This window comes from Nansenia antarctica (genome assembly GCF_963989245.1).
Source record: "Nansenia antarctica genome assembly, chromosome: 14".
Lineage (NCBI taxonomy): Eukaryota > Metazoa > Chordata > Actinopteri > Argentiniformes > Microstomatidae > Nansenia > Nansenia antarctica.
In genome coordinates, this window is record NC_137684.1 from 418712 (window position 1) to 430168 (window position 11457).

Below are 11457 nucleotides of genomic sequence, written 5' to 3' on the forward strand. Positions count from 1 at the left end.
TAAAAAAAAAAAAAAAAAAAAAAAGTTCATAATCAATGATGTGGGTGGGACAGACAGTAATACTTATGCACCTTTTTAAAAGCAGTGTGTGCAGACGTGAATGTCCTGCTGATGAGGGAGATTCTTTTGGTCCAATGGAAGAGGACCCTGAAGTACATGTTCCTCTGCCTGGTCCGTATCATCCTGTATCATAATCATTGTTAACAGTGTTTGTTAATAGTGGTGAATGTGGTTCAGTGTGACTGCCATACAGACAGAGCACTGTGGTATTCAACGATTCTGCTGAGATTGGGATAGCATTGCGGATAATGGAAATTTTTAGAACTGTTCCCTCACTGTATGTAAATTAATTCAAACCTATTTTCTTCTTGGATATCACAGATTCTGGTGGTGCCTCCATCGTGGAAAACATGATGGAGGATCTGAAAAGAAGAGGCCAAGAGGATCCCCTCTTCTTCACTGGGTTGGTGAAGATGGCCAAACAGCATCAGCTGCTGAAGAAAAAACCAGCTGCACTACTGTCAGCTGTCCACACCTTTGGAAGGAGCAGTACTCTGACCAGCAGACGGGCAGTCACTTTGAGGCGGGCCGCCAAACGGCCAGGCCCAATGATTGGCTGCCAGCCCACAGCTGTGGCACGGAGGAAGCAGAGCTGTGGCTCAAAAAGGCGCTTGTCTGCTGGGCGACCAGTCAAGCGGCACAACTTGACTTCTGCAGTGGCCTCAAACACCAGCCTGGCCAAAAAGCACTGAGGAACTGCCCCTCATCCACTACAGAGGCAGGACGCTACCGTACAGTGCCCCTCATCCACTACAGAGGCAGGACACTACCGTACAGTGCCCCTCATCCACTACAGAGGCAGGACGCTACCGTACAGTGCCCCTCATCCACTACAGAGGCAGGACGCTACCGTACAGTGCCCCTCATCCACTACAGAGGCAGGACACTACCGTACAGTGCCCCTCATCCACTACAGAGGCAGGACGCTACCGTACAGTGCCCCTCATCCACTACAGAGGCAGGACACTACCGTACAGTGCCCCTCATCCACTACAGAGGCAGGACACTACCGTACAGTGCCCCTCATCCACTACAGAGGCAGGACGCTACCGTACAGTGCCCCTCATCCACTACAGAGGCGCGACACAGTGGATTACAGTGCCCCTCTCTCATCGTTCCTTCGAGGCAGAACATAATTTTATATTATTATATTATATATAATATATTATATTTTATAGTTTTATGTATTTATTTATTGAATGTTTTCTGTCTGCCCTACTAAGCTGTTTGACAAAAAAAATTCCCCATTGGCGACAATAAAGGTTTTTTCATTCATAATATTTTGGTGCTCCTCTACCCCTTTGTATATATTGAAGACCCAAAGACGGCTCAAAAGGACAGTTTTGACTGCCATTGTATTTAATAGGCCTGACAATAAAGGTTTTTTCATTCATAATATTTTGGTGCTCCTCTACCCCTTTGTATATATTGAAGACCCAAAGACGGCTCAAAAGGACAGTTTTGACTGCCATTGTATTTAATAGGCCTGACAATAAAGGTTTTTTCATTCATAATATTTTGGTGCTCCTCTACCCCTTTGTATATATTGAAGACCCAAAGACGGCTCAAAAGGACAGTTTTGACTGCCATTGTATTTAATAGGCCTGCTATTGTCAATCTGTTCACTTCAATCTGTTCATATCAATAGGCCCTTTTCAATCAGTTCATTTCAGGTTCTAATGTTCATTTTTACAAATCTATACAAAACCTGATCTCACATGTTTTATCCTCAAGAGGATACATAGGCAGAACAACTGAAATAAATGAAACTTTAAACGCCTCAAAAACTGCTTAGCTGGTGGGATGGACTCACACTCATGAACGCACATTTGCCATGTCTCTCCTGTGATGTTTTTGTGCTCTGATATTGTAATTTAATGTAACTTATTGCTCGTCTCGTTAAGAGAGGTCAGGGAATATTTTTTTACAGCTCACTTTTCTGGCCCCTCTGTTGTCCTCTACCTCTGTTTTACTAGTTCTGGTGAATAAATATCTGACAGTGACATATTACGTGGTTGATTGAAACGGTAATGTTTAAAATAGCAACGCAGTGCGTGAAAATGTATGCAGTCTGGCAAAATGTATGCCGTTTCGCAGTCGAGCCCGCTGGGAGTCGAGCCCGCTGCGCGTGCGTCGAGCCGCTGGGGGCGTGGCGAGCCCGCTGGGGGCGTGGCGGAGCGCCCAACTTAGTTGGGAATCGTTAGCAGGCTGCCCCGCGTGGCAGGCGAGAATTCTACCACTGAACAACCAATGCTCAGATGTTTGCTGAAATTGACCTTGAATAATAGATGTTTACTTAGTTGATATCTGTTCTTTGAATTGTCCTAAAGGTGGGTTCATGCATTGGCCGGGAATCGAAACCGGGGCCCCGCGGCGGCAATCGAGAGATATGCCTATACTACAACCATAGACTTTGCATTGGCCCATTCATTGTCTATGGTAGTAGTTAAGATCCCGTTCACTTTGGTAGTTCTATATAGTTCATATATTTTCGGCCACCGGATGGTTTTGTGGCGCATTGAGCAGTGACGTCACGTCACAACACTGAAATCGACTCGACTGCACTATTTCCTGAAAGGCAAAGACATCGTACCGTCTTTCTCGCGTTCTAAACTCTCAAGTTTACTTTCTTCGTTTGGTTAATAGGTAAGTCACAAACATTAACTGTAATAATATATAATAAGTAGACATACAAGAGGGGCTGCAGAAAGCACTGCACTTTATATATGTTGCACTATCCAATGCACTGTTGTCTGTCCTGTGTTGTCCTGTTTTTTTGCATTTGTTTTTGTATACACGTGAAAAAAGTATAAACGCACTTACTGTAATGCCGAAGCAAATTCCTATATGTGTATGCATAATGGCAATAAACGTTATCTGAATCTGAATCTGAATCTGAAAAGCGGACAGTTTTCAGTTTACGGTACTTTTGCTGTACTTGACTCGTTATCGGACATGTCTGTCAGGTCCGGACATGTCTGTCAGGTCCGGACGTGTCTACGGTAACATATATATATATATATATATAGGTAACATATTCAAAGCTATTTCGATATTGATTTGCCAAGCTACTGTACGGCTACACATCGGACAAGTCTGCTGTCTCAATACTTTGTTCAACAGTTGTTAAATTAACAATGTTAGTGTGTGGGTTTTGCGAACCGTCTTGCGAGTTATTCATAGTGTTATGGTTGTGCAATGTTTTAGATACTACTGCAATGCTAGTCTACACAGTTTTGCACAATGATAGCCTGGCCATACTATACAGCATTAGGCTACTGTACATAATATGTGTTTGGCTAATCCATGGGAGGGTATTTGATTGGGAGTTTATTTTATTGTTTGATTCATTTGATTGGGTAAAAGTATGCATGCAGAGGGTGATTGGCTTAGATAGAAATGGGGGCGGGCTTAATGGAGGTAATCTGGGTGGCAGGGAATCGGAATGACAGTGTGAAGAGAGATGGGAGTTGGTAAGGAGTTCTGTATGATTGTGTAGCTTGTTAAATCTTTTTCTGTTAGTTTGTTCACTGTTTATTTACATGTACTGATATCAATGTTTTGTGTTTAGTTTTACAATCTGTTTAATAGATGAAGAAGGAAATCAAACCGAATTGTGTCAGTCTCATCATTTCACCCGTACTGCCGGAGCAAGCAGAGGATTCGCCATCAGCTAACTAGAGGGAGAGCTGAACAATTGTAAAACACCCGCTGACGACCGCAGGAGGACGGACCGTCAGTTAGCTAAGGAATACAAGCCCGGTTTGGACGCAACAGAAGCTCCGGGAGGACAAGGATCCATTCACCGGAGATAAGAGCAAGCTAAAGCCTGGTCAGGTTAGTGACGGAGCCGCGGCGCCCGCAACTGTAGCTAACTAGCCACTTGCTAGCCAGCGTAGCATTAGCAAACTAAGCTAGCGTTAGCCCTGTTGTTGCAATAGCGCAGCAGGCACGCGGTAGAGCTTATAGCACTCAAAGCTACAGCTAACTAGGCCGGCAACGGAGCCGGGGCGCCCGCGACCGTAGCTAACTAGCCACTTGCTAGCCAGCGTAGCATTAGCAAACTAAGCTAGCGTTAGCCTTGTTGTCGCAATAGCGCACAGGCACGCGGTAGAGCTTATAGCACTCAAAGCTACAGCTAGCTAGGCAGGCAAGGAGTGAAACAATCCACGGCTAGCTTCAACTGGTTAACCTAACTGCAAGAATCCACAGCCAGCTAGGCTAACCTACAAGACCCACCAAGAAAGGAATTGCGAGCTAATAGCAGCTACCCAGAGAGCTACCCACACCCAGCACTCTTCTCTGTGACTCTATTGACTGTTTGCATTAAAATAGGTTTGTGTGTACCTGGGTATTAAGTCGTCGGGGGGAGGAAAATCCTCTCCCACTTTATTATTTTATTTTTAGCAGTATCCCTGGGATGACCTCACGGTGAACCTGGTTCCGCTGCCGAAGACTAGTTAAGGAAGTGCAGGGACCAGCGCAAATCAGCTCAGGGAGTCAGAGAGGGCTGAAGATATAAGATAGAAAGACGAAGCAGGTACACACAAGTTATTTCTGAGTCACAGGCAGAATGGAGGCACTAAGGACCGAAAGGGAAAAGTTGGCAGTCACTTTTGAGAGAGGATACCGCCACATTATCAGGTCAGTGGCATTGATGGGCGAAGATGACATGAAACGCGAGTGGATAGCGCTCCTATCAAACGCGAAAGACCTAAACTCTGCAGACGACAATTATGAGGAAGGTTTGCAGGCCAAAGCAAGTCAGGAACCTGAGACAGGTAACAGTCAGCTTCTTCAAGACATCACCAAGGCCGCTGAGGAGAGAGCTCAGAAGGTTGAACAGGTCGGTCACGTTTTAAAGGCCAACATGTGGACAAGGTTCGCGGGGGTCGAACTTTCATCCACAATTAGACGAGCAGAAAGGAGTCACGAAGGCGTGAAGAGGATCAGTCTGGAGGGGGCAACCCACGACGTTTGTAGAGAACGAAGCACACTCACAGAGAGCCTCATCATCAAAGCGCGAAGTCTGCTATCAAGCTGGGGGGAGTGGATCCCTGTAGTTGAGGCGTGCAACACGAGAAAGTCACTAGAGGAGCTGGAGGACAAAATGGATGAACTTTGGGAAACGTTTGTGACTGAATTTGGAAGAGTTGAGAAGGAGAATACTGACAAAATGGCCGACAAGGCCGCCGCAGCAAAGCAAATGGCCACCGACGCTCTCGCCGAAGATGAGAGGAAAAGGGCCGACGCTCTCGCCGAAGATGAGAGGAAAAGGGCCGACGTTCTCGCCGAAGAAGAGGCCAAAGATCGAGCGACGAATAGAGAAAGGGCCGACGCTCTCGCCGAAGATGAGAGAAAAAGGGCCGACGTTCTCGCCGAAGATGAGAGGAAAAGGGCCGACGTTCTCGCCGAAGAAGAGGCCAAAAATCGAGCGACGAATAGAGAAAGGGCCGACGCTCTCGCCGAAGAAGAGGCCAAAGATCGAGCGACAAATAGAGAAAATAAAGAAGCGATTGCCAAGCTGGAAAGGAAAGCCGCTGAGGCAAGACTGAAGTCAGCTGATAGCGTGGCCGAGTTTGAGAAGGAGACAGCGAAGGTGAAATTGGGGGCCGAAGAAGAGATCGCTGAGGCAAGGCAGAAGGCGGCCGTGATTGAGTTGAAGGCAGCAGAAATAGCCGCTCAAGAGCGCGCCAAACTACTGGAGGCTCAGCGGGAAGCATGGGAACAAGCCCGGGAGGCAGGGCTGGAGAGCGCCACATATGGAGGCAACCGCACCAGAGCCAAGATCAAACTCCCTCCAACAAGGCTGCCCGTGTTCAGCGGGTGTATGAGAGATTTTCATCGCTGGCGGAAAGATTGGGAGAGCCTGCAGCAGCAGGGAGACCCATCGGGGTCGCCAGAGGTGAAGAAACTCCACCTCCTCGAGAGCATAGACCGAAAGGTTTTCGAGGAACTCAAACTCTCGAGCTACCGCTCAGCGGAGGACGTATTCAAAGCCTTGGAGAATCGGTTTGGAGACAAGGCAACCATCGCGCTGCAAATTATTGAGGAATTGGAAAGAATACCAGCGGTAAAAGGAAACCAGCCGAGGAAAGCGATCGACCTTATTCAGGCAGTGGAAAGAGCCCTCATGGACCTGACTGACTTAGGAGAAGTGGGCGCTATGAAGAACCCACTTGTAATTAAGGCCATCGAGAGCAAACTGCCAGATCGCGTGCAGGAAGGCTGGTTTACCTTTGTAACCGAACCCGAAAACCAAGTCACCCCAGACAAGCAATTCGATGCTCTTCTTCTGTTTCTGAAAAGGCAGGAAGTAATCCTCGAAAGGATGGCGCGAATCCGAGGCTCCACAGAAACCTCTGGGGGAACACCGGAGAGGCCAGTCAGATGGGAGAAGAGGGCATTCACGAGGGCCGCGGAGAAAGACTCACCGGTAGATGAAGAAGAGGAGGAACATCGAGGTGAAACCAGAGTCACAGGCAGGAACTCGGAAAGAAGAGAAGAGTGTGACATCTGTGGAAGCGACCAGCACGGTGGCAAAATATTCTTCTGCCGTAAGTTCAAGAGTCTCAGTCTGGCAGAGAAGCGAGCCACAGCAAAGCAAAGCAAAGCCTGTCAGAAATGTTTGGGCATCCACGGCGCCGACGGAGAGTGTAGTAACCGGTACCTGTGCAGAAATGTGTGCAAGCAGAATGAAGGAAAGGCAAGTCATCACTACCTTCTGTGTCCCGAGTGGAGTGAGGGAAAGAAGACAGGGCCAGGGTTCGCTGACAAGCAACGAGAATTCCTGGATTCTTTGGGACTCAACCCTGAACAGGAAAGGAGGGCGAACGCATTCACCAGTAAGGCTTCGATGACGCTGAGCACGGGCGCAGAAGGCGGGGGTCTCTTCGCGGAGAATGGGCCAGAGGAACATCCAGTACTAATGATGACATTGATAGTCAAAACAGAAGCAGGAAATGCCCTGGGAACCCTCATAGACCTCGCCTCCGACACAAATTATATCACCAACCGGGCCGCCGATCGTCTCCAACTGGAGCGGAGGCAAGTAACACTGACCGTGCAGGGGGTCGGTGGAATGAAGGTCAGGGTCAAGACTAACAAATACCTGCTAAAGGTCAGGGCGTGGAGCAACAACAGATGGAGTCCCCACGAGATGGTATGCTACGGGCTCGACACAATCGCTCGTGCAGACAAGGTCATCAGTCCAGAGCGACTCTGTAAGTTCTTCCCTGGGGTCGAGAAGAAAGAGCTGGTCCGACCTAAGGAAATCGAGCTCTTGATCAGCCACCGAGAGGGACGACTCGCTCCACGGTGGAGAAGAGGGACGGGAGACTTAGTGCTGTGGGACGGGCCTCTGGGGAAGACCGTGGGAGGAACGCACCCAGACCTGTTTGAAAGTTGGGAAAGATCCGCACACAACTCCCAGACGCACTTTGCGCGTTCTCTGAGAACGGAGGCAGTAAGTTTTGAGGAGATCCCCTGCAAGACGCCCAGCGCAAAAGAAGAGGATGGAGACCAGAAGCCGCAAGGTCATGAAAAGACCGGGAGAACAGCTGCAAGCAGCAAAGAGGTCCTCAAGTGGTGGAGCTGGGATAGCATCAGCGCCGCGTGCGAGCCAAAGTGTGGAGGGTGTCGCTGCGGAAATTGTCAGCCGGGCGGGAAAGAGATGACTCTCGCAGGGGAAAAGAAGATCAAAACCTACGCAATTACCCGCGTCAACATCGGGGACAAGCCAGCCGGATGCATCGCCCAGCTGGCCATGAGGAAGACGGCAAGGCTGCCAGAGGTCGCCCACCTAAAAGAAGAGCGGAGAGCACTTGAGGAGGACACCTATGTAGACGACATTCTAGCGTCTCATGTCGACAGGAGAGAGCTGAGGAGCATCACGGAGGGAATCGAGAGGACGCTCAACGCTGGAGGTTTCGCTCCGGAACCACGGATCCAGTCGGGTCAAAGTGGGAGGAGCAAAGAGGGCCAGCCTGCAGAAACGAGGGCCAATGTGGAGCCAGAGTCAGAGGTGTTGGTGCTGGCTGATCAGCTGAGCGAGGAAACATCCAGGGGAGTGGCTGTAAGTGCTCGAGACAGCGTGAGCATGCTGCAACGGAAAGCGTTCACTGCAGCTGTAACACGCGCTCAGGCGAGGAAGGGGCTGGACCCGAAATGCGGCATTGAGGAGGAAGCAAATGCAAAGGGGACATCCACACCGGTTGGGAGTTCCAGGGACCCCGAGCATGAGAGGGAGAGGCTCTGGGGCGCTGCTCTCATGGACCTGATTGAGCCAGAACGCTTCAGTGAGATAGGCAGGCTCATTCGGGTAGTTGGGTGGGTCCGGCGAGCTGTTAGGCAGTGGTTGGTTTGCAGGAGGGCTCCAGAAGACGCAAAGTGGGAGGCTACACGCCCGAGGGAGACAAGAAGCGGAGTTAGCCTCGGCGTCCAGGAGCTGAACGCAGCTTTCCGCGACCTGTGTCTGGCTGCACAGGATGGAACAGAGTTTCCTAAAATGACTTGGGACAGACTGGTAGTTGAGAGGGTCGAAGGGCCGGGGCTGCTGGTGTGTTCCGGAGGAATCCAGGAGGCGAAGGAGGTGGGAATCCCACTTGTCCCCTACACTGCATGGATCAGCACTCTGTTGGCAGGGGAGGCCCATGGGGCGAGCCACGAGGGGTTGGCTGGCACCCTATTGAAGATGCGCAAGAAGGCGTGGGTGATTCAGGACGAGGAAGGAGCGAGGGCCACGATCTCTTCCCAACGCTCGACCGAGACGTTGGGCGGGTGGTCGTGCTGCTTCCCGTGGAGGAGCAGTAGAAAATAACTGTATTAAAGAGAGGGAAAGTTGTGGTCCATTTAGGCACAAAGGACCAATGGACCAAGTGGGAGGTGATTGGCTAATCCATGGGAGGGTATTTGATTGGGAGTTTATTTTATTGTTTGATTCATTTGATTGGGTAAAAGTATGCATGCAGAGGGTGATTGGCTTAGATAGAAATGGGGGCGGGCTTAATGGAGGTAATCTGGGTGGCAGGGAATCGGAATGACAGTGTGAAGAGAGATGGGAGTTGGTAAGGAGTTCTGTATGATTGTGTAGCTTGTTAAATCTTTTTCTGTTAGTTTGTTCACTGTTTATTTACATGTACTGATATCAATGTTTTGTGTTTAGTTTTACAATCTGTTTAATAGATGAAGAAGGAAATCAAACCGAATTGTGTCAGTCTCATCATTTCACCCGTACTGCCGGAGCAAGCAGAGGATTCGCCATCAGCTAACTAGAGGGAGAGCTGAACAATATGTACACCAGTATTGTACATACTAATGTGCAAATGATATGACTGCTGCCTAGCAGTGCCCACAATGTTGTCATTTAGTAAATCCCCCAGTGTTACACTGTGATATTAACTTTCAAATAGGCCTAAATCAAATCAAATCAATCAGGTGTAATTTATATTATAGGACAATTAAAGTGTAAATGTATGTACAGTTAGTTTATTTACAAGTTTAGTTAGCCTACATGTATTTACAATGTATGTCTGCTCTGTACAGTACATGTGTAATTGCATGTTTTATTACATTCCATATTGTATCTATTTGTAGGAGGAGGATAAGTGTTCATACGAGTTCTCTTTTTGCATCCTTTTTGAAGATGTGTTTCAAGGGTTTGGCATGTACATTACAGTATGGGCAAAAGAGGCATTTTGAGCAGGTGACACCCATACAATTTAGAAACATACCAAACCCTTGATTTCACAATCAATGTGTTTAAACATGCATACCGTCACTGAGGCTTTACCTGCTTTAAAGAAGTGAACATTGAACTAAATATCCATTCATAACAAATAGCCTATATACCAATGTATATGTAATTCTCATCAGATGAGACATATTCACATCAGAGTAGACATACTGAGACTTATTAATGTTCAAATCAGCTTGACAGACTATAACAGGTAATGACAGAATGTGGCCCATTAACCCATTTACAAGCATGATGAATAAGCCAGGCATTAGTGAGGGAGAGAATAACACTTTATTTTCTTTTACAGTGAGGAGCAAACTGACTGCTTCAGTTACACTCTTGAGACCAGCTCATGATGATGAATCCGATGTGACTGCGTCTCCTTTGCAAGGTTAATTCATGTACATTACTGTGTGTCCCATCTTTATTCACTGTCAAAGTGATTTCCAGTTGTGTGAAGTTTCATGTTACCTCCTCCTTCAGCTCCAGTGAAGGTCCTGCTGCCAATACCTCCTCAGCGGCTTGCCTGGGCCCCATCCTTAGGCCTACACTCTAGAACCCGCCGTGTGGGAATACAGTATGTCATTTCAGTTTATTTATATTGCACACAATTTCAACCAGGTCTGTTATTTTGATTGAAAGTCATCTGTAAATGTTGGTACTTTGCTGTGGATATTTAACAAACTATTGAGACTTCTTTTGCATCCTATTACCTTAGATCCTACATTACATGTTTGTTTATTAGTTTATTTGACAGGGATAATGCACAATACATATATTGCTTCAGATATAGTTCAGAGCTAATTTCCATCTGTAGTCCCTGGGGGAAGGGTAACAAGACAATAGGGAAACAGGATACACTAATACAAATGACTAAGATACAATAAAGTTCTAATCAACAATGGAATAATAATAATAAATATATATATGTTACGGTACATGTGAGAAGACGGCACATGTGGGAAAACTAGTGTTAGGGTTAGGTGCTACGTCGACTTGGTACATGATGGCATGTCTAACCCTAACCCTAATCCTATCCCTATCCGTAGCACCTTAGCACCTAACCCTAACCCTAGTTTTCCCACATGTACCGTATTCCCACATGTACCGTAACATATATATATATATATATATATATATATATATATATATATATATAAATGATGTTGATAATAAAAATAAAAATAAAGTAAAAACATTACAACACAACATTACACTAGTTAAGACACACACACATCATCATCATCATCAATACAATTAATGATCACAGAACTGATGTTCTTTCTGTAATTTTTTGGTTCTAGATTTAAAAATGGTGAATGTACTACTCTCTCTGATACTAGAAGTGTCATGTGAAGCACCCTGCCCCTACCAGAGCAGAGCAGCATACAGTGCTGCCTCAATACTCTCTGGCATGTTTTTTAACTGAAGTCTATGCACAGCTCCTTTTTGGTTTAACATGTGTTTCCTATTTATTTTGTTGTCATGCAGCACTGCCACACCATGCTCCTCCATCACAGTCTGCAGCCTCTCTCCCTCCGCCCCCAACGCAGCCTGCAGCCTCTCTCCCTCCGCCCCCAACACAGCCTGCAGCTGAGCCTTCCATCCCCAGCTACGATCACAATGTCGGCCGCTGGAACTGCTGTCCCCATCAGAGCATC

General features: G+C 47.3%; 1 long non-coding RNA gene across 1 annotated transcript; it reads left to right on the forward strand.

The window, feature by feature from the left end:
- The first annotated feature begins 2622 nt into the window (after window positions 1-2622).
- On the forward strand, window positions 2623-10373 carry LOC308170541. The gene is made up of 3 exons (XR_013937792.1): window positions 2623-2706; window positions 10104-10187; window positions 10280-10373. It is a non-coding gene; the product is annotated as an uncharacterized lncRNA (long non-coding RNA).
- The last annotated feature ends 1084 nt before the right edge of the window (window positions 10374-11457 follow it).